General features: G+C 28.7%; 5 pseudogenes; all 5 read left to right on the top strand.

Annotated features, from left to right (window-relative positions):
• The first annotated feature begins 17762 nt into the window (after positions 1-17762).
• Positions 17763-17881, top strand: LOC124913547 (annotated as a pseudogene).
• Positions 17882-19510: 1629 nt separating this feature from the next.
• LOC124913528 lies at positions 19511-19629 on the top strand (annotated as a pseudogene).
• A 1755-nt stretch (positions 19630-21384) lies between these two features.
• LOC124913534 lies at positions 21385-21503 on the top strand (annotated as a pseudogene).
• Positions 21504-23253: 1750 nt separating this feature from the next.
• Positions 23254-23371, top strand: LOC124913522 (annotated as a pseudogene).
• An 873-nt stretch (positions 23372-24244) lies between these two features.
• Positions 24245-24361, top strand: LOC124913532 (annotated as a pseudogene).
• The last annotated feature ends 564 nt before the right edge of the window (positions 24362-24925 follow it).

Consider the following 24925-nt stretch of genomic DNA (forward strand, 5'->3'; position numbering starts at 1 on the left):
AGAATGGTGAAAAGTTGTTAATGGGGAATTCAGCCACTTCTGACATACAAGGTGAAGGAAAAGTGGTGTTAAGATTGTCTTTAGGGAAAGATTTAACTTTAACTAATGTGTTGTATGTTCCAGAGATTCGGAAAAATTTGATATCCGGATCTCTTCTAAGTAAGCATGGTTTTAGAATTGTGATTGAGTCGGATAAAATCATTTTATCCAAAGGTGGAATGTTTGTAGGTAGAGGTTATGCTACTGATGGTCTTTTTAAACTCAATGTAATGGCAGTTAAGCCAAGTATGAATGAAAAGAATAACTCTTTCATTTATCTGTCGGAGTCTTCCATTTTATGGCATGGTAGACTAGGTCATTATATTATGATTCGATGCATCGATTAATAAAACTGAATAATATACCTACATTCGAAATTAATAAGAAACACAAGTGTGAAATTTGTGTTGAAGCGAAATTGACGAGATCATCCTTTCGAAAGGTTGAAAGAAGTAATAGACCTCTTGATTTAATTCATACAGATGTGTGTGATTTAAAAGGCACACCTACACGTGGTGGAGGAAAATACTTAATTACTTTTATTGATGATAACACAAAATATAGTTATGTGTATATTCTTAAAAGTAAATATGAAGCCATCGAGAAATTCACTCTCTATAAAAATGAGGTTGAAAACCAACTTGGTAAAAAGATCAAGGTGTTAAAAAGTGATAGAGGAGGTGAATATGAATCACCTTTTGCCGAACTATGTGCTCAGCATGGTATAATCCATGAGACGACAGCACCTTATTCTCCTCAACAAACGGTACGGCTGAGAGAAAAAATAGAACATTAAAGAAATGATGATTTCACTTCTATTAAGTTATGGTCTACCACAAAACATGTGGGGAGAAGATATTTTGACGGCTAATTACCTTTTAAATAAGGTTCCACGTAAGAAGCTAGATAAGAGTCCATATGAGTTGTGGCATGAAAGAAAACCATCATCTGAATACTTACGAATGTGGGGGTGTCTAGCTAAGGTAGCCATACCATTACCTAAAAAGGTAAAATTTGGACCAAAAATTGTTGATGGTATATTTATTAGATATGCACATAACAGTAGTGCTTATCATTTTCTTGTGTTTAAATCGGACATTCCGGATATTCATAAGAATACGATAATGGAATCGAGAAATGCATCGTTCTTTGAACATATACTTCCATATAAGTCTAATGAAGAACAAAATTCTCCAAAAAGATTTCTTGAACTAGATGAACAAGAAAAGGAGAATGAAATTGAGGTTGAACTTAGACGAAGTAAACGAGCTAGAACCGAAAAATCATTTGGTCCAGATTTTATTACTTTCATGATGGAAAGTGAACCTCAAACGTATAATGAGGCAATTACCTCATCTGAAGGGCCTCAATGGAAAGAAACAATTAATAGTGAGATAGAATATATCTTACAAAACCATACATGGGAACTAGTGGATCTGCCTCCGGGAAATAAACCACTAGGTTGCCGATGGATTTTCAAAAGGAAAATGAAAGCTGATGGATCAATTGATAAATATAAGGCAAGACTGGTGGTAAAAGGATATCGCCAACGAGAAGGTCTTAATTATTTTGATACATATTCTCCAGTTACGAGAATAACTTCTATTCGATTGATTCTTGCGATTGCTTCTTTGCGCAATCTAAAAGTTCATCAAATGGGCGTAAAAACAGCTTTCTGAAATGGAGTCTTGGAAGAAGAAATTTACATATATCAACCTCAAGGGTTTTCTTCTCAAGGGCAAGAAAATAAAGTTTGTAAATTGGTTAAGTCATTGTATGGCTTAAAACAAGCTCCAAAACAATGGCATGAGAAATTTGATCATGCTATGATCTCAAGTGGATTTAAGATCAATGAATGTGATAAATGTATTTATATTAAAGACACAACAAATGGTTACGTCATTTTATGTCTTTATATAAATGACATACTTATCATTGGAAGTAATGATAAAATGGTTAAATCCACTAAAGATATGTTAAACTCAAAATTTGACATGAAAGATATGGGATTGGCTGATGTGATTCTTGGAATCAAAGTGATTAGAACATCGGAAGGGATATTTCTAATTCAATCTCATTATGTGGATAAGATCCTTGAAAAATTTAACAAGGATGACTCTACATTGGCTAAGACTCTAATAGATACGAGTCAACATCTATCTAAAAATCACGGAGAGAGTGTTTCTCAATTAGAATATTCTCGAATAATTGTGAGTCTAATGTACTTAATGAGTTGTACAAGACCAGATATAGCCTATGCAATAAGCAAACTATGTAGATACACGAATAATCCGGGTAATAATCATTGGAAAGCCATTGTACGATTACTTAGGTATTTAAGAAATACTCGTGATTATGGTCTGCACTACACGAGACATCCTGCTGTTATCGAAGGATACACTGATGCTAATTGGATTTCAGATATGAAAGACTCTAAGTCAACAAGTGGATATGTATTTACTTGGAGGTGCAGCTATATCTTGGAAATCTTCTAAACAAACTGTTATTTCTAAATCCACGATGAAATCTGAATTTATAGCTCTTGACAAATGTAGTGAAGAAGTTGAATGGCTACGTCTATTCTTAGAAGATATTCCAATATGGTGTAAGCCTGTACCAGCAATTTCTATTCATTGTGATAGTCAATCTGCGATTGGAAGAGCTAAGAGTCATATATATAATGGTAAGTCTAGACATATACGTCGTAGACATAATACCATTAGATAATTACTCTCTACTGGAATTATCTCAATTGATTACGTAAAATCAAAAGATAATATTGCGGATCCGCTAACCAAAGGGTTAAATAGAGAGTTGATGTTAAAGTCCTCACAAGGAATGGTACTTAAGCCTACAATAAGTTAGTATGAAGGGAAACCCAATCTATGATGACTGGAGATCCCAAGAACTAGGTTCAATGAGACAACCTAATTGTACTAAACTTGGTAGATTGCTATGGGTAAAAATCCTACGATAAAATAACATTTCAGGAAAGGATAAGTACACAAGCTTTTAATGATTCTTTATGAATAAAGAGATCCCCTATATGAGAGAGAAGTGGGGCCGCTTCGAAAGAATTGCACGGCTCAATTCTAGACCCTCTCATTGAACTAGGCGAGTGTTCATGGCCAAAACGAACACAATCATGAGAACTGACATGTATCAGGAAGAATTTTATGTGAAAGTGTGTAATCGTTTACACAAAATACAGAATAGTTCAAGGACATCGAGTCTACTAATCGGCTAGTAAAGTTATATACTTTCATAAGAGAAGGTTCAAAGGGTTACACCTACCTATCCTATGTAGAATTCAACTGTTGAACCTTTCACTGGGTTAATCTTTCAATTTCCATTAATGTGGGGGATTGTTGGAATTAAACTAATTCCATTAATTAAATGGAAATGGTATTTGGGCTAATGAAATTCGCACCAAATTCAAATGTGAATTAAGTGTGAAATTAATTTATATGTAATTCACATGAAATTCAAATGTGAATTAAAGTGAAATTAATCCAAATGAAATTCACATGAAATTCAAATGTGAATTAAAGTGAAATTAATCCAAATGAAATTCACATGAAATTCAAATGTGAATTAAGTTGAAATTTCATCCAAATAAAATTCACATAAAATTCATTGTGAATTAAATTTGTTAATTGTTACAATTAATATAAATGTCTTGAATGAGGATATTAACAAATGGTGTTAATTGCCATTGTAACTACAAAATATTTATTTTACGATGTAACTTGCAAAGATGATGAAAAGGCAAGCAACGATAACCGTTGGAAGAAATGAATGATGGATTAGTGACCGTTGGATTAAAGAATTGATTATGAGTTTAATTTTCATCTATAAATATCCCTTCACATTGTATTCCTCTCCACACATTATCTTATCACTTCTCACTCTAGAATTCAAAAGGCTTTCCTTGTTCTTGTGAGTATTCTTGTGAGTGTTCTTGTGAGTGTTCTTCGAGTTTCTTGACTCGATCATTTCTGTGCGAAACCGGTGATTGTGATTCAGGTACTTTTGTTTAGTTCGTTATTGTAGTGGTTTTTCTGTGCTAAATCATTGCAGGTTCCGTTGTACCCTGGGAAGCAGCCACCGACGAAACTCTCCAGCACAAACAGGAGACGGTGAAACTGTTTTAAGGGAACTGTGATTTCACAGGCCTCGGAGCAAACGAGAAGACTTTTCTTCATCTTATTACATAATCTGTTGTATCTGTTTTATTATCATTGTATTATTTTCATATATTATTTAGGTGTAATTTTTATAAGATAAGATTACCAACCATCCGCACCTAGGTAAAAGAAAGAGGTGGCTTCGGTGAAACTATAGAAATGAATGTGAAAGAAGTGGTCATTTGAGTACTGAAATAGAAGTGGGAACAATCCAAAATGAGAATATGTCTCATGGGAGCAAAATTAGATAAAAGAAAAAGAAGGTAATGTGTTGTAGACATGAGTTGAGTTTGATACTCTCGAATCAACCATTTTAATTATTAGATTCTATTTTTTTCTTTCTTTTTTTTTTAACATATTTTTTTTTCATTTTAATGATATTAAGTTATACTCACATTTATTTATTGCTTTAATTTTATGATGGTAAATAATATTTCATTTGCAAAATTTATCTTCTTACTAAGAGCTACAGTAAATAAATGATATTTCACTCGCAAATAAATGTGTGTGGATTATATATATATATATATATATATATATATATAAAAGCTGAAAATTAAAAGAAAGGCGGTGGTGCTTAATATTGATGCCACGTGGAAAACAATTGAGGTAACCTATAAAGAGTTTGTTAATTAAAATGGGTTCCTTTATAGTTTGTTTATATAGTAGTATTGTTGATTGGTATGTGTGTATAAAACTGTATTTGGATTTATAATAAATCTTGTGAATAATGTTTTTTTTGTAATCTCAATACAAATGTAAAGTTTTTAAGTGGTATTTAATGTCTCAAAATTTCTACCAAGATAGATGGAATGATGGCTCCATTTCGGCTAGATGTGATTTGTACATGCGCCTCAATCTCCCTTAGGGCAAAAGAGAAGTCATGCGATAAGAAGAAAAGAATGGTTTTTTCATGCAATGCATAACGGGCGGGCCTCTATTTAATCGATACAAATAAATTGTGATCCCGATCTTGCAGATATTTCGATTCCAACGAACGACAAAACCTATTGTCCAAGACTATACCTCAATCCCTACTTGTCCTAACTCTACTCTAGCTTTAGGAGTTTGGAGAAGACTTCGTACTATCATAAACTTGTTTGCTAAGTTTATATATGTAGAATTTGTCAAGAAGAATGTGGAGAAAAAATAACATATCTTCATGCTTGTAAACATGAAAATTTTGCATGCTCTAATATATAATATTTTAAAATAATATTTCGAATTTTTTAATTCAAAATAATCAAAAACAAAAAGCTAAAACTAAATTATGATTAATTAATGTGATAATTAAACCCAAATTAGAAAAATTAAATAGAAAAAATGGAATTAAAATATTGTATTTATTTTACCCAAATTAATCTCAAAAGGGGATTAAAATAATTTAGTTATGATTTTAGGCACAAATTATGTATAGTTTATGGATTAAAATAATTAAATAAATACCCTAAAATACCCAAAAATAAAATAAATGAACATAATTTTTATTATGTTGTCAAAAATATGTTTTGTGAAGAAAAATTAAAGAAAATGGTTAAAATTCAATTTCAAATCGACTACAGTAGGATTTGTATCCATCGGATCAGCGCTGGATTTTCATACAACGCCCAGGAAGAAGCCACGCATCCGGTTGTAACCAAGGAAGAATGTGCCCGGGTCCACACGGGATTAGCTAATAGAACGCTTAGCGATGGACAAAATGCCAGCAACGCGTTCATTTAAACAAAACGATGCCGATGATATAGGGCGAACGTCGGAGGATCGCATTCGATGTGGGCGATCCTTCCAGAAGCCTTATCTCCGCCATCTTCCATCCTTATCCTTCAAAATTTCACTCATGTGCACGTCTCTCCATCGCCTTCATTACCCTTTGGTTAAGAATTCAAACGCTACCCTAGAACTAGGCTGGCAAGGACAAAATAGAAATCAAAGGATAAGGTTTCAGAAGCAAAACTGAAGATGAATACGACTTCAATAATCGACTTAGCTTGAGTATATATACTCCCTAGATGGTTTTATTCCAACCCATCAAACAAAATCCAATAAATACGGTGTATTTGAAGATTTCCAATAGAGCTCCGGCGACTGGTTTTTGAAGAAATCATTCGGTGATCCAAGCTTCGATCCAAAGTTCTGAAATAGCTTCCTAAAGACATTTGGATTGTTCTCCAATCAATAATAAGCTTCCAGACCTACTGTAATTCAAAATTTGAAATTTTCAAGTTCAATCGGGTTGATCTTATTTAGGGTTCAATTTTGTGCTTTCTATAGTCGAAAACAATCCCTAGATGATTTCTAAGCCTTCATTTGAAAAAGATTTCATCAATTCAATCCCAATAAAAAAACCCAATTTTGATTTGAAAATCTTGAAATTTTGAATTTATTTCTTGAACTTTTAAGCTTGAATTTTGATTCAAATAGTTGCATAAAATGTTTGTAAACATGTTATGATGATTTTTAAATGATATTACATACATCCCGATCATGTTTGATCGATCTGAAAATTTTTAAATAAAAATATTAAATTTCATTTTTAAAGTTTGTTACAATGCTCACTTAATGTTCTTGTTTTGGTCGTGTTCGATTTTAAACTCCATTTCGTAGCTTTTATAACAAAATTAGGCCATGAGATGGCCTAATTCAAAAGATCCCAAATATTTCCCTATAAATCGTTTTGAAAAATCAATCGTCTTAGGGCTCGATTGATTGGGCTTAAGATTAGGAGTTATGATCCCTACATCCATATGAGTTGTTAGCAACATATTGATCATGTTTTCATGATTTGTGTCAAAAGATACAAACCTGCAATTTTCATACCAAATGAAGAACATTTAGTGTTCTTGGACCGAGTCTTGTAGGACCTAGGGCTAAGAAACAAGATCGATAATTATCGGTCCTGACCGAGATTGAGGACCGAGAAAATTGACCTAGGACGAATGTTCTTGAGTTATGACCGAGCTCTAGAACCGGTGTTCTTGAGCAATGACTGAGAAATCTGACAAAGGATTTTCACATATGACCGAGCCTCACAGGACCCACGACCGAGAAATCTGCATCTAGGACCGAGACTCCTAGACCTAGAACCGATCAATCCGAGTTCAGGATCAAGCCTCCTGAAACCCAGGGTCGAACCCTCCAATCCTATAACTGAGTGTCCTAAGCCCCGATCTAGAGCACCCTTGGTATAAACCGAGCCCATCTAGTCCTAGACCGGTAAACATGGACCCAAGCCCTATGACTCTGGTCCTAAGGCATCTTTAGTTCCAAATTTAAAAATCCAAAATTATTTTTATAATTTGGAACCCCAATCCAGTTTCAAATAATCCCGCGAGGTCATAAAATAAATTCAAAATATTTTCGGGATATTTCCCAAACAAATATTTTCTAATACTTTTCTGATATTTTTCAAGTCTTGTACTCAATCTTAAATAATTTTAATTGCAGGTACGCACTTCGAAATAATTTTGTATAATTATTTATGTAATCTAAATTTATCCTTATTTAGGACCCCATATTATTAATTAAATAAAATAAATGTTATGAATAAAACTTTTGATATCCAGACTTTTACTTAAAAAATAAAACTATTTTCAACGGGCGCGAAGGACAAAGCGCGAAAGTCCTTCTCCCGAGCGTAACCAAATAACGAACCCCTTATGGAAACTCTAGTATAAAATACGTTTATAGATGTACATTTTACTGATTTTTCTAAAATTATTTGGCGACTCTGTTTTCAAATAAATAATATTTTCTTAAATTAATTATTTTTAATTAATTTAAAATCGGATTTCAAGTCAAGTTATGATTTGATTATAGTAAATTCCCAAATTATTATAATTTGAATAAAATTAATTATTTTTACATAGTTAATTCAAAAACAGTCATGTACGGTCAAAATCTCTAATAATAATGTTTTATTTAAATAAAAAAAAATGTTTGGCACGCAAAGCAAGGTTAAAATGCATCGAACCTTGAGTCACCCCGGATCCCCTGTATTGCCAAGTGTTGTTCGACATGCTCTAAGCTAGGGGACCAAAGGGATTTTCCTGGGGTTTACAATGCTTAAAAAAATATTTGAAATGTGTGAAGCATTTTGTTTAGTGAATGCGGTGGTAGTGGCCTTGTTTTGGGTGCAAATCCAATCCAGTCATCCCATTAACCATTATGGGCCTTCTAATGCGGGGCCTACACTTTTTCTTATCATATTTTTTTTTGCATACATGGGTGACATTAAGACTTTTGTTAATATATGTAAATTGTCATAAATATCGAAATGTTTTACTATGTTGGGGGCTTGTCTCGAAGAAACTTTGAGGGATTTAAGAAAAAGAATAACAATTTGATCGAAGTACTAGAAATTATCATGCATGGCGACTGGACAACCAGCGAACATCGCGTCGCAGATGGACTGATGACAGGACCCAAAGGCAAGGCCACCAAGCCCATCAAAGAGCCTAGACGTAAGGTCAATGCGCGTGAGAATCAGACCCAAGCGCTAAGCCCATGCCCAACTCATGCCAAAATTGGAACGTCTTCCCTCCCTTGATGTGGATCGTTAAGGTGGCTCTTGATGTGGATCTCCAACATGGTTGTTAGTAGGGCATCGTCTCTAACGGGTCCCTCTCTTCCTCGACTAGCTGATGAACTAGAGCCCCAAGAACAACAACCACAACCCGATTTTTAGAAAATCCTATTGGATGAATCATTTCGCGATTGGAATGAGGTTGGATGACCAGTAATCATCTGGTGATGATACACTTATATGAACAAGTTAACTAATAAAGAACTTTTTAGTGTTGCATTATTGAGTTGAACAATTGATTGAATGACTTGTTAGGAACATCAGGTCAAGCAACAATCCTGACAACCTTATAAATAATTTTAGAAAGAAACAATGCCTCAAAAAAAATCTTGAGCAACATGATCTCTACATATAATGCTTGTGTAAAGAGTATCATTGAGTTCCATAACTATGTTTCAATTAGTACATCGTTCTTCAATCAATCAAGCCTTACAATGGTGTAATGAATTCAGATTTCTTTATATATATTTTAGAAACTTAGCCACCAATGTTAATCCACAAACATACAGAAATATATAAGATGGATTAAACACATAACTTTGTAGCCCTATTTACTAATATAGAACTTATAAGAATCAACTTATAAGTACCTTGTTTACTATCCAAAATTCCAACAACTATTTTCTTCTTTTCAGATCCACTCGCTTCTGATCGTTTTCAATGATACTAATTTGGATTTATAACACATATATTTCGTTAATTAAGAAATTAATGGAAGGAATATGAGAACTGAAGAAAAGAAAGTACCATTGTAGTAGCTTTGATAGTGAAAAAACAATTGTCGCGAGGAAAGGAATGGGCAAAGAGCTTGGGATAGAGAAAAGGGGAAGATTGGAGGAGAAGAGAGATCATCGTTTTAAGAAGAAAAATATAGAGAGAATATGATGAGTTAGGGTTTTGATTTTTATCATTTCCTAATCTATTTATATATAATGATACTTAATTTTCGAAATTGCAACCTAACATAACAAGTACAACTCTTTAACCAACTAGGCTACAAAGACTTTATATTTTAAATTCAACACCAAATTTGATAAACGCGGGACGTTTTAATATTAATATAAGTTCAACTTTTTAACTAACTAATCTATATATATATAATGATGCTTAATTTTTAAAGTGTCCGGATTGCCGGGTCGAGAGCTGTGGTTAATTTGGATATTTGGGTCGGATTGTGGGTTGACCCGTTTTTAATTTGAAACGGTTAAAAATAAAATTAAAAATGCTAAAGGTATGTTTCGAACTTGCAACCTAACAAAATAAGTACAACTCTTTAACCAACTAGGCTACATAGACTTTATATTTTAAATTCAACACCAAATTTGATAAACGCGGGACATTTTAATATTAATATAAGTTCAACTTTTTAACTAACTAATATATAATGATGTTGAGTAAATGGATACTTGGGTCGAATTGTGAGTTGACCCACCCATAAACTTAAAACGGTTAAAAATAAAATTAAAAATGTTATCCGTAATTTTTTTCACGATTTTTTATATTATTATTCGTGCAAATGCACGGGCTAAATGCTAATATGATTAATTAGAGAATATGAAAGGCCATGTAGATAGAGAGTGAAAAAAGTATTTATTTTAGATTTTAATATTTAAATAAATAAAAAAATATATTATATATTATTAGGCTCGAAAACATTTGACAAAACATCGAGTCAGTATTATATATGTTTGAGCTCGACTCGAATATTAGATGAGTCGACTCGAGGTCGACTCAAACTTGGTCAAAGTTAAGCTCGAGTCAAACTTTTACTGAGTGGCTCGCGAGCGGTTTGACTCATTTTCAACCATAGGTTGGTAGTTGAAGATGGTCCAGACCGTGTCTCTCTTGTCTCGCGAACGATGACTTGAATTTTGACCAAAGTGTCCAAGAAAATCTCCACTCGGCCTATTTTTCGACTAAGCGTATGACCTAGAATTTCTCAAGGCCGCGATCCAAAACATTTCCCAACCACACGACTGTGAAAATAACTAATAAAGTTAGAGACTTCTCTCCTTCAACCAAGGAAATTTGTTTCCCTGCGCACGACCGAAAGATTAGGCCTCTAGCCTAGTTTTTTCCCGATAACTTCTTGCCCGCAACCGATGCTAGCGACCGATGTTGGAGACTCGGATTAGCGACTCGTGACTCTCTCTATACCGAGACCCAATTTGACACAACTTTAGCCCTATTTCTTTTGTATCTTTAATTTATTTTCTTATTTTTGTGTTTCAAAGACTTTAAATCCCAAAATAAATAAATAAATAATTTTAACAAAAATAAAATATTTTTTTACTTATTGTCTGTTTGGCTTATTTTCAAAATTTCTATTTTTCTTTTCATGTCCACAATTGGACTTTTAAATCCCAAAAATTATGAAATCGATTTTTTTGTGTTCACAAAATTAATTTGAGACCACAAAAAAATAATTTTCATTTTTGATTCTTTTTCCGATTTTCACATTTACATCCCTTATTCAAGGCATTCGTTTTTGTTTTCTTTTCAATTATCCTTGTTATCCTTAAAACATATGATATGACATAAGTTTGATATTTTTAGACCGAATAGGGTATTGACCAAAAAATATTTATAAGTGTAAAAATATTTCTAAGATAATACCAAAATATAGGAAGTAGAGACCCTCTGTTTTGGAAGGGTCACGTGAGACGTATCGTTAATGCTCTTTTTCACGTATAACCAACACCGAACATCTAAGGAATTTTTTACTAAAATCGTTATTGTTTTACACGTTAATATTTATTTTCTTAATTTTGTGAGAAAAATAAGGTAGCCACTCTTGAAGTCATTTTTTTTTAAGGCCCTGATTGATTTATTCTTTCATTTCAAAAATCGAAGATAATTTAAAATATTTATTATTTATTTTCTTTTTGAAAAACAATCGGGCGGGTGATTTTCAAACATATACAATGGTCGAACATGAAATTTTTTATGAAAAAATTTATTAGTTGATGACAATATTATAACATGTTGATAATATTATCATTCTTGCCAAAAAAAAATCAGGAAGTTCATCTTGAGTTTCCTTAGTTATAATTAGTAGCCGATTTTAAGAAAGTAGATAATAAAAGTTTATTTAAGATTTTCTCGGGTTAATAGTTGTTCTTGAAGAATTACCCTATGTTTGTGGCAAAATAAAGAATTATTAATTTTTATTTCTGTGTATGTCAACATGTATGATAAGTGATTGTTATTGAAGTATGTGGTTGTCCAAATCATTTTGGTGTTATAAACCATATGAAATTGTAACATGATTATACTATTCACATAGTATATACACTATGTATATGTATGTGAATAATATAATTATGTGTAGGGTAAGTATTTAGCGAATTATGTGTAGGGTCAAGTATTTAACGAATTAATTCGAAAACAAATTGGAATTACAAATTTGGATTCCCTATTTCGATTTGAATTAAATTGGAATTACAAATTTGGATTCCCTATTTCGATTTGAATTAAATTTGAATTTAATTTGAATAATCTTATTTATTTAAAATAATTTGAATGAAAATATTTTATTTTTCTTCTTGCGAACGAATTTCTCTCTCCCCTAACAAATGCTCAGAAGTCCGTTCATTCATTCTTTCTACAGATCCATAGATCTCTGGCAACAAATTTCTGTTTTATAATTGTTAAAACTTTGAATGATATTTTATTTGTTATGAATTATGAAACAAAATTTTAAAATTAATTACAGTCTTTTTTTTTTGGATATATAAAAATATAAATAAAAATAAAATAAAAATTCATATATATATATATATAATATACTTAACTTATTTTTTTTTTAATTAAATACAAATAAAATAAAATTAATTAATTATGAAAATAATTATTGAATAATATCAAGTTGACACTTACAAAAATATAAATATTTTTTTAGTTAAGATTGTGAAATTATATTCAATCAAATTTATATCCGACCCTTAATAATTAATAAAATTGTTTGAATTACGAATTAAATAAATTTAATTTGGATACAATATAGATCAGTTTTACACGTTTAGTCACCCTAATTATGTTACAATTTATATATAATGAGTCTGAGAAATAATAAATTTAATTTTTGTAACCTTTTGTATTAATTATTGTAATATAAAATGTTAAGGTTAAATAGCTTAATACAAACTTTGACACGATCAAGAGCAAATATTATTGATCGGATCTCGTTAAATATATTTTAAAAAATTGTTTTTATCATTTTAGATTGTTTAGTTAAGAGCAAATATTATTGACCGGATCTCGTTAAATATATTTTAAAAAATTGTTTTTATCATTTTAGATAGTTTAGTTAATTTGACGAATAATAAATATTAGATAATGTCTAGAGAATTATTAATTTTGTTTTTGTGAGAATGCAAATAATATAAAAAGTTTTTGTATTGAGTCCCACCCGTCACATATAGTCTATGGTTTTGAGGAAATCCACTGTAGATGTTTCTCCTTGTTTCAAGTTAGAGAACAATTTGAGAAAGTTGACGATAAATTTCTGTCTGATTCTCCTTAATTTTCGGATTGTTAACTAATTTTTAAAAACCAAACTTTGATTATTCGTTTAAGTTTAATTTTCGACAATATTTAGGAAATAGGTGAATAATAGTTCATATTAGGAAAGTTTAAATTATTTTTTATTTTGATGATTTCAATTTGTTTAGAATCTTAACAAATGCGCATCCGGGGAATCGAAACCGTGGGAGGGTACTGAAGTTCATTCATTCCACACAGATATTAAAACATAATCTTTTAGAAAAGTTAAAATATATATATATATATATATATATATATATATATATATATATATATATATATATATATATATATTTAATTTAGAAAATAATTATTACCCAAAGTTTATATAAAGGACTGGTGTAGTTTTAGATAATATAATGAAAGAAAAATCATTTTGAGTTTTTCAAACCTTATTCATTCTATTATATTTAGCTTATTTATTGTTTCATTTATCTCCACACAAAAGAGACGCACTTCTATGAATATAAAAAATATGACGTGATCAAGTACTTATACTTAAAACTAACCTTACTTTGTTCTCTTTGACATCTCTCGACACGTGTTCCAATTTAAACGTTTAGAATTCTTTACACTTTAAAACAACTTTAAAACTAAAAACATGAGTTTTGATTATAAATTTCTTAACTTTAGATTATGTTTTAAATGTTTCTAAGAGTTTTGTGAAGCTACCCAGGCCCTAGGATCGAAGAACCCAAACCTCCATCAAAATTCAAAAACTGTAATTTTGATGTTTTAGAAGACCGGTAGATACGTTAGAGAAACTTAACCTAGGATCGAGGTTTTATCTAGAACCGAGAGATCCGATCCGTGTTCTTCATCAAGGACCGAGAGGTCTAACCAATGTTCTTCAGATAAAACCGAGAGGTCCGATCGAGGATTTTTACATCCGAACGAGAGGTCAAACTTAGGACAAAGGAGTCTCGCACCCGATCGAGAACTCCTAAACCTAGGACCGATAACTTTCACTTGGGACTGAGAGGTCCAACCGAGAATTCTGGCACCTGACCGAGAATTCTAGCCTAGGACCGAGAGTCCTTAGCACCTAGACTGATGCTTTACAGCTAGGACCGAGGATCCTAAGCCCCGACCGAGAGGCTCTAGACCCAAGACCTAGGGTTATTAGCCCTTGACCGATAAAACGAACACAGGACCTAGGACATCGGTCATAAGGCATGTTTGGTTCCCATTTTCAAATTCCAAAATTATTTTTGTAATTTTGAAACCCAAAATTATTTTTGAAAAATCCCAGAAAATTAGAAAATGACTTTAAACTATTTTAGGGATATTTCCACAAAAATATTTTAACAAATTCTCATTTAGAATTTATTTTAAAACTCTAATGCCTTTTATACTGATTTTCTTTAGGTACTTTCCTCCCTCAGTTTTTATCAGCAATATGTACTAGCATTTAAATAATTGTTATTACAATTTTTTAAATAATACACAAATCTTATGCATGCTTCGAACTGAAAAAATAGTTGGTTAAACTAAACGTTATATAACCGGTTTTCAAAAGCCAAATTTATAAGTATAACCGTTTTCAAAACGGATACGGAGGATGAAGCGCGAAAGCTCATTATCAAGTATCACTAAAGTACAAACTAAAAGAAAACTCTAGCTAATATGTTTGTACACATATGCAATTTTTATTGATTTAAAAAAAAATTAATTGACGACTCTATTTTTAAGAAATAATTTTTTTAACTAATTTAAACAATGAATTTCTAAAAAAATCAAATTATAATTTGATTACCACACATTCTCGAATTATATAAATTGGAATCAAATTTAATTACCTACCTAAGTATTTGACGGATTAATCCAAAATTAAATATGAGTTAAAATTATAAAATTGGATTAATTATTTCAGTTTGAATTAAATTGAATTGGTTTTGGATAATTTATTTTATCCAAAATAATTTGAATTAATTATTTTTTCTTATGTACGGGTTTCTCTCCTCTAATTGGGATGATATTTTATTTGGTACAAATTATATAACTAATATTCAATTAAATTATATCTCTTTTTCTTAGATATATAAAAATAAATAAAAATAACTTATATATATAATATATTTAATTCAATTTTTTATTTTTTTTAATTAAATACAAATAAAATTAATTAATTAATTATAAAAACAAATTATTCAATAATATCAAGTTGACACATAAAAAAATTATAAACATTTTTTAGTTTGGATGATTCAAACCATCTTTAATTTAAATCATATTTCATTCAATCAAATTCATATCCGATCCGTAATAATTAGTAAAATGATTTGAATTTGTGATTGAATAAATTTCGTTTGAATGCAATACGAATCGGACAAAACATTTCAATTTTATCCGTTTGCTCACCCTAATAATTTAATTTTTTTAACCATAAGTATTAATTATTGTAATATAAAATTTTAACTTTATATAGTTTAATACAAACCCGAATAGGAGAAGAACAAAAATATTATTGTACTAATCTCGTTAAATATTTAAAAAAATATATATATTTCTAGTATAGTTAATTGGACAAATAATAAATATTAAATTATGTCTAAAAAATTAATAACCTTTTTTTTCAGAACTCTGCAGTTAAGCGTGCTTGGGTGAGAGTAGTACTAGGATGGGTGAACCATTAGGAAGTCCTCGTGTCACACTCCTTTTTATAACTTTTTAAAAAAACAACCAAATTCATGATTAAAATGGATCAAACCTATGAAACGTTAATGACACACTCATTTTTAATGTTATTACGAAAAAACGCAAAATAAAAGCGAGAAAATGTACGATTTAAAGGAAAAACATGTTAATTTTGAACATTTAAATTGATTTTTGATTATTTTACGAAAAAACACCAAATAAAAATGTGAAAACGTACAATTTAAAGAATAAACACGTTAATTTCAAACATTTTAATTGATTTTTGATATATTTACTTAAAAAACACAAAATAAAGCGAGAAAATCTACGATTTAATGAAAAAACGCATTAATTCCGAATTTTTAATTGATTTTTTAAGTTAAAAAAAAACAAATTAAAGCGTGAAAACCTGAGATTTAAAGATAAAACGCGTTAATTTCGATTTTATTTTTATTTTTTAAGTTTTTACAAAAAAAATACAAAATAAAAACATGAAAACCTACTATTTAAAAAAAATTGCGTTAATTTCGAATATTTTAATTGATTTTTAATATTTTTACTAAAAAACACAAAATAAAAGCGTGAAACCTATAATTTACAGAAAAAAAAGCGTTAATTTCGAACATTTTAATTGATTTTTAAAGTTTTTATAAAAAAACACAAAATAAAATCGTAAAAATCTACGATTTAAAGAAAAAACATGTTAATTTCAAAAAAATTTATTGATTTTTTAAGTTTTTATAAAATAAAAGCATGAAAATGGATCAATTTGAAGAAAGCTTGGTCGTAAGTGGTCTTCGTCGGTTTAAAACTAGTCCATTTCGAATTTCGTGAAATAGTAATTTTTTATTTACATTATGATGTATCAAATGAATACATTGTTCATCATATGACGGGTGTGATCATACCTACACCAATGCACCGGATCCCATCAGAACTCTGCAGTTAAGTGTGCTTAAGCGAGAGTAGTACTAGGTGTCGCACTCCTTTTTATAACTTTTTTTAAAAACAACCAAATTCATGATTAAGATGGACCAAACATATGAAACGTTAATGACACACTCATTTTTAATGTTTTTACGAAAAAATACAAAATAAGAGCGTGAAAACGTACGATTTAAAGGAAAAACACGTTAATTTTGAATATTTAAATTGATTTTACGAAAAAAAAACACAAAATAAAAGCATGAAAACGTACAATTTAAAAAATAAACACCTTAATTTCGAACATTTTAATTGATTTTTTATATATTTACTAAAAAACCACAAAATAAAAGCGTGAAAACCTACGATTTAAAGAAAAAACGCTTTAATATCTAACATTTTAATTGATTTTTAAAGTTTTTATAAAAAAAAAACAAAATTAAAGCGTGAAAACTTGCGATTTAAAGAAAAAACGCGTTAATTTCGAAATATTTTATTCATTTTTTATGTTTTTACAAAAAACACAAAATAAATGCATGAAAACCTACAATTTACAGAAAAAACACGTTAATTTCGAACATGTTAATTGGTATTTTAAGTTTTATAAAAAACATAAAATAAAAGCGTGATAACTTACGATTTAAAGAAAAAACGCGTTAATTTCAAATGTATTTATTGATTTTTTTAATTTTTACAAAATAAAAGCATGAAAACAGATCAATTTGAAGAAACAGTGGTCGTAAACAACATTCGGCAGTTTAAAACTAGTCCATTTCGAATTTCGTGAAATAGTCATTTTTTTATTTACATTATGATGTATCAAATCAATACATTGTTTATCATATGACGGATGCGATCATAATAACACTAATTCAACGGATCCCATCAGTACTCCGCAGTTTAGCGTGCTTGGGTGAGAGTAGTACTAGGATGGGTGATCCCCTGGGAAGTCCTCGTGTGGCACTCCTTTTTATAACTTTTTTAAAAAACAACCAAATTCACGATTGAAATGGACTAAACTTATGAAACGTTAATGACACATTAATTTTTAATGTTTTTACGACAAAAACACAAAACATAAGCGTGGAAACGTACAATCTAAAGAATAAACATGTTAATCTTGAACATTTTAATTGATTTTTGATATATTTACTAAAAAAACACAAAATAAAAATCGTGAAAACCTATTATTTAAAGAAAAACGCGTTAATTTTAAACATTTTAATTGATTTTTAAGTTTTAAAAAAAAAAAACAAAATTAAAGCGTGAAAACTTGCGATTTAAAGAAAAAACGCTTTAATTTCGAAATATTTTATTCATTTTTTATGTTTTTACAAAAAACACAAAATAAATGCTTGAAAACCTACGATTTAAAAAAAATGCGTTAATTTCGAATATTTTAATTGATTTTTGATATTTTTACTAAAACACAAAATAAAATTGTGAAAACATACAATTTACAGAAAAAAAAATACAAAATAAAAGCGTGAAAACCTACGATTTAAAGAAAAAACGTGTTAATTTCGAAAGTTTTTATTGATATTTTAAGTTTTTACAAAATAGAAGTATGAAAACGGATCAATTTGAAGAAAACTGTAGTGGTAAATGGCCTTCGATAGTTTAAAACTGGTCCATTTCGAATTTCGTGAAATAGTCATTTTTTATTTATATTATGATGTATCAAATGAAAGCATTATTTATCATATCACGTGTGCGATCATACCAGCACTAATGCACCGGATCCCATCAGAACTCCGTAGTTAGTACTACGATGGGTGACCCCCTGAGAAGTTTTTGTGTCGTACTCATTTTTATAACTTTCTTAAAAAACAACCAAATTCACAATTAAAATGTACCAAAATTATACAACATTAATGACACTCATTTTTAATGTTTTTACGAAAAAGCACAAAATAAAAGCGTGAAAAGTACGATTTAAAGGAAAAACACGTTAATTTCGAAAATCTAAATTGATTTTTGATGTGTTTACGAAAAAAACGTCAAATAAAAATGTGAAAACGTACAACTTAATGAATAAAAATGTTAATTTCGAACATTTTAATTGATTTTTGATATATTTACTAAAAAAAACACTGAATAAAAACGTGAAAAGCTACGATTTAAAAAAAACGCGTTAATTTCGAACATTCTGATTAATTTTTGAAGTTTAAAAAAAAACAAAATATAAGCGTGAAAACCTGTGATTTATAGAAAAACGCACTAATTTCAAACATTTTAATTGAATTTTGATATTTTTACTTAAAAAACATAAAATAAAAGCGTGAAAACCTACAATTTACAGAAAAAAACGCGTTAATTTCGAAACATGTTAATTGATATTTTAAGTTTTTATAAAAAAATATAAAATAAAAGCGTAATAACTTGCGATTTATAGAAAAAACGCGTTAATTTCAAATGTGTTTATTGATTTTTTTAGTTTTTATAAAATAAAAGCATGAAAACAGATCAATTTGAAGAAACAGTGGTCGTAAACAACATTCGGCAGTTTAAAACTAGTCCATTTCGAATTTCGTGAAATAGTCATTTTTTATTTACATTATGATGTATCAAATGAATACATTGTTTATCATATGACGGATGCGATCATAATAGCACTAATTCACCGGATCTCATCAGTACTCCGCAATTTAGCGTGCTTGGGTGAGAGTAGTACTAGGATGGGTGATCCCCTGGGAAGTCCTCGTGTCGCACTCCTTTTTATAACTTTTTTAAAAAACAACCAAATTCATGATTGAAATGGACTAAACTTATGAAACGTTAATGACACATTCATTTTTAATGTTTTTACGAAAAACACAAAACATAAGCGTGGAAACGTACAATCTAAAGAATAAACATGTTAATCTCGAACATTTTAATTGATTTTTGATATATTTACTAAAAAAACACAAAATAAAAATCGTGAAAACCTATTATTTTAAGAAAAACGCGTTAATTTTAAACATTTTAATTGATTTTTTAAGTTTTTAAAAAAACAAATTAAAGCGTGAAAACTTGCGATTTAAAGAAAAAACGCGTTAATTTCGAAATATTTTATTCATTTTTTATGTTTTTACAATAAACACAAAATAAATGCATGAAAACCTACGATTTAAAAAAAATGCGTTAATTTCGAATATTTTAATTGATTTTTTGATATTTTTACTAAAAACACAAAATAAAATTGTGAAAACATACAATTTACAGAAAAAAACACGTTAATTTCGAATATTTTAATTTATTTTTTATGTTTCTACAAAAAATACAAAATAAAATCGTGAAAACCTACGATTAAGAGAAACGTGTTCATTTCGAATGTTTTATTGATATTTTAAGTTTTTACAAAATAGAAGTATGAAAACAGATCAATTTGAAGAAACCGTGGTGGTAAATGGCCTTTGATAGTTTAAAACTGGTCCATTTCAAATTTCGTGAAATAGTCATTTTTTATTTATATTATGATGTCTCGAATGAAAACATTGTTTATCATATCAAGTGTGCGATTATACCAGCACTAATGCACCGGATCCCATCAGAACTCCGTAGTTAGTACTACGATGGGTGACCCCCTGAGAAGTTTTTGTGTCGTACTCATTTTTATAACTTTCTTAAAAAACAACCAAATTCACGATTAAAATGTACCAAAATTATGAAACATTAATGACACTCATTTTTAATGTTTTTACGAAAAAACACAAAATAAAAGCTTGATTTAAAGGAAAAACACGTTAATTTCGAAAATTTAAATTGATTTTTGATGTGTTTACGAAAAAACATCAAATAAAAATGTGAAAACGTACAACTTAAAGAATAAAAATGTTAATTTTGAACATTTAATTGATTTTTGATATATTTACTAAAAAAAGCTAAATAAAAACGTGAAAAACTACGATTTAAAAAAACGCGTTAATTTCGAACATTCTGATTAAATTTTGAAGTTTAAAAAAAACAAAATATAAGCGTGAAAACCTGCGATTTATAGAAAAAACGCGTTAATCTCAATAAAATTTATTGATTTTTTAAGTTTTATAAAAAAAACACAAAATAAAAGAATGAAAACCTACGATTTAAAGAAAAAAACAACGTTAATTTCAAACATTTAATTGATTTTAATTGATTTTTGATATTTTTACTAAAAAAAACATAGAATAAAAGCGTGAAAACCTATAATTTACAGAAAAAAATACATTTATTTCGAACATGTTAATTAATATTTTAAGTTTTTACAAAAAACATAAAATAAAAGTTTGATAACTTACGATTTAAAGAAAAAACACATTAATTTCGAATGGTTTTATTGATTTTTTTAGTTTTTACAAAATAAAAGCATGAAAACAGATAAATTTGAAGAAACATTGCTCGTAAACAACATTCGGCAATTTAAAACTAGTTCATTTCGAATTTCGTGAAATAGTCATTTTTTTACTTACATTATGATGTATCAAATGAATACATTGTTTATCATATGACGGATGCGATAATAATAGCACTAATTCACCGGATCCCATCAGTACTCCGCAGTTTAGCATGCTTGGGTGAGAATAGTACTAGGATGGGTGATCCCCTGGGAAGTCCTCGTGTCGCACTCCTTTTTATAACTTTTTTTAAAAACAACCCAAATTCACGATTGAAATGGACTAAACTAATGAAACGTTAATGACACATTCATTTTTAATGTTTTACGAAAAAAAACACAAAACATAAGCGTGAAAACATACAATCTAAAGAATAAACATGTTAATCTCGAACATTTTAATTGATTTTTGATATATTTACTAAAAAACACAAAATAAAAATCGTGAAAACCTATTATTTAAAAAAAAAACGCGTTAATTTTAAACATTTTAATTGATTTTTAAGTTTTTACAAAAAACAAAAATAAAGCGTGAAAATTTGCGATTTAAGAGAAAAAACGCGTTAATTTCGAAATATTTTATTCATTTTTTATGTTTTTACAAAAAACACAAAATTAATGCATGAAAACCTACGATTTAAAAAAATGCGTTAATTTCGAATATTTTAATTGATTTTTTGATATTTTTACTAAAAAACACAAAATAAAATCGTGAAAACATACAATTTACAGAAAAAAACACGTTAATTTCGAATATTTTAATTAATTTTTTATGTCTCTACAAAAAATACAAAATAAAAGCGTGAAACCTACGATTTAAAGAAAAAAACTGTTAATTTCGAATGTTTTTATTGATATTTTAAGTTTTTACAAAATAGAAGTATGAAAACGAATCAATTTGAAGAAACCGTGGTGGTAAATGGCCTTCGATAGTTTAAAATGGTCCATTCGAATTTCGTGAAATAGTCATTTTTTATTTATATTATGATGTATCAAATGAAAATAGTGTTTATCATATCACGTGTGCGATTCATACCAGCACTAATGCACCGGATCCCATCAGAACTCGTAATTATTACTACGAAGGGTGACCCCCTAAGAAGTTTTCGTGTCGTACTCATTTTTATAACTTTCTTAAAAAACAACAAATCACGATTAAAATGTACCACAATTATGAAACATTAAGACACTCCATTTTAATGTTTTACGAAAAAAAACAAATTAAAGCGTGAAAAAGTACGATTTAAAGGAAAACACATTAATTTCGAAAATTTAAATGTATTTTTGATGTGTTACGAAAAAACATCAAATAAAATGTGAAAACGTAAACTTAATGAATAAAAATGTTAATTTCGAACATTTTAATTGATTTTTGATATATTTACTAAAAAAACCTAAATAAAAACGTAAAAAGCTACGATTTAAAAAAAACCCGTTAATTTTGAACATTCTGATTAATTTTTGAAAGTTATAAAAAAAACAAAATATAAGCGTGTGAAAACCTGCGATTTATAGAAAAAAAACGCGATAATTTCAATAAATTTATTGATTTTTTAAGTTTTATAAAAAAACACAAATAAAGAATGAAAACCTACAATGTAAAGAAAAAACACGTTAATTTCAAAAATTTAATTGATTTATTTAATATTTTATACTAAACAAACATAAAATAAAAGCGGGAAAACCCTACAATTTACAGAAAAAATGCATTAATTTCGACCATGTTAATTAATATTTTAAGTTTTTACAAAAAACATAAATAAAAGTTTGATAACTTACAATTTAAAGAAAAAACGCATTATTTCGAATGGTTTATTGATTTTTTTAGTTTTTAAAAATCAAAGCATGAAAACGATTAATTTGAAGAAACTGTGGTCGTAAACAACATTCGGCAGTTTAAAAGTAGTCCATTTCGAATTTCGTGAAATAGTCATTTTTTTATTTACATTATGATATATCAAATTATACATTGTTTATCATATGACGGATGCGATCATAATAGCACTAATTCACCGGATCCCATCAGAACTCCGCAGTTTAGCGTGCTTGGGCGAGAGTAGTACTAGGATGGTGACCCCCTAAGAAGTTCTCGTGTCGTACTCCTTTTTATAACTTTCTTAAAAACAACCAAATTCACCATAAAAATGTACCAAAATTATGAAACATTAATGACACTCATTTTAATGTTTTTACGAAAAAACACAAATAAAAGCGTGAGAACCTACTATTTAAAGAGAAAACGCGTTAACTTTAAATATTTAAATTGATTTTTGATATTTATACGAAAAAACACCAAATAAAAATGTGAAAACATAAAACTTACAGAATAAAAATGTTAATTTCGGACATTTTAATTGATTTTGATATATTTATTAAAAAAATACTAAATAAAAACGTGAAAACCTACGATTTAAAAAAAACGCGTTAATTTCAAACATTTTGATTGATTTTTGAAGTTTAAAAAAAATATATAAGCGTGAAAACCTGCGATTTATAGAAAAAAAAGGCGTTAATTTCAAAAAAAAAATTATTGATTTTTTAAGTTTTATAAAAAAGCACAAAATAAAAGCATTAAAACCTACGATTTAAAGAAAAAACGCGTTAATTTCAAACATTATAATTGATTTTTGATAATTTTACTAAAAAAACATAAAATAAAAGCGTGAAAACCTACAATTTACAGAAAAAACGCGTTAATTTTGAACATGTTAATTGATATTTTATGTTTTTATAAAAAACATAAAATAAAAGCGTGATAACTTACGATTTAAAGAAAAAACGTATTAATTTCGAATGTTTTTATTGATTCATTAAGTTTTTACAAAAAAGAAGAATGAAAATAGATCAATTTGAAGAAACCGTGGTCGTAAACAACATTCCGTAGTTTAAAACTAGTCCATTTCGAATTTCGTGAAATACTTATTTTTTTTATTTACATTATTATGTATCAAATGAATACATTGTTTTTCATATGACGGATGCGATCATAATAGCACTAATTCACCGGATCCCATCAGTACTCCGCAGTTAACGTGCTTGGGCGAGAGTAGTACTAGGATGGGTGATCTCCTGGAAGTCCTCGTGTCGCGCTCCTTTTTATAACTTTTTTAAAAAACCACCAAATTCACGATTAAAATGGACTAAACTTATGAAACGTTAATGACACATTCATTTTTAATATTTTTACGAAAAAAAACACAAAACATAAGCGTGAAAACGTACAATCTAAAGAATAAACATGTTAATCTCGAACATTTTAATTGATTTTTGATATATTTACTAAAAAAACACAAAAAAAAACTGAAAACCTGTTATTTATAGAAAAACGCATTAATTTTAAACATTTAATTGATTTTTAAGTTTTTACAAAAACCAAAATTAAAGCGTGAAAACTTGCAATTAAAAGAAAAAGGCGTTAATTTCGAAATTTTTTATGTTATTACAAAAAACCAAAATAAAGCATGAAAACCTATAATTTAAAAAAAATACGTTAATTTTGAACATCTTAATTGATTTTTGATATTTTACTAAAATACACAAAATAAAATCGTGAAAATATACAATTTACAGAAAAAACGCCTTAATTTCGAACATTTTAATTGATTTTTTATGTTTTTACAAAAAAAACACAAAAGAAAGCATGAAAACCTACGATTT

This window comes from Impatiens glandulifera, chromosome 8 (genome assembly GCF_907164915.1).
Source record: "Impatiens glandulifera chromosome 8, dImpGla2.1, whole genome shotgun sequence".
Taxonomy (NCBI): domain Eukaryota; kingdom Viridiplantae; phylum Streptophyta; class Magnoliopsida; order Ericales; family Balsaminaceae; genus Impatiens; species Impatiens glandulifera.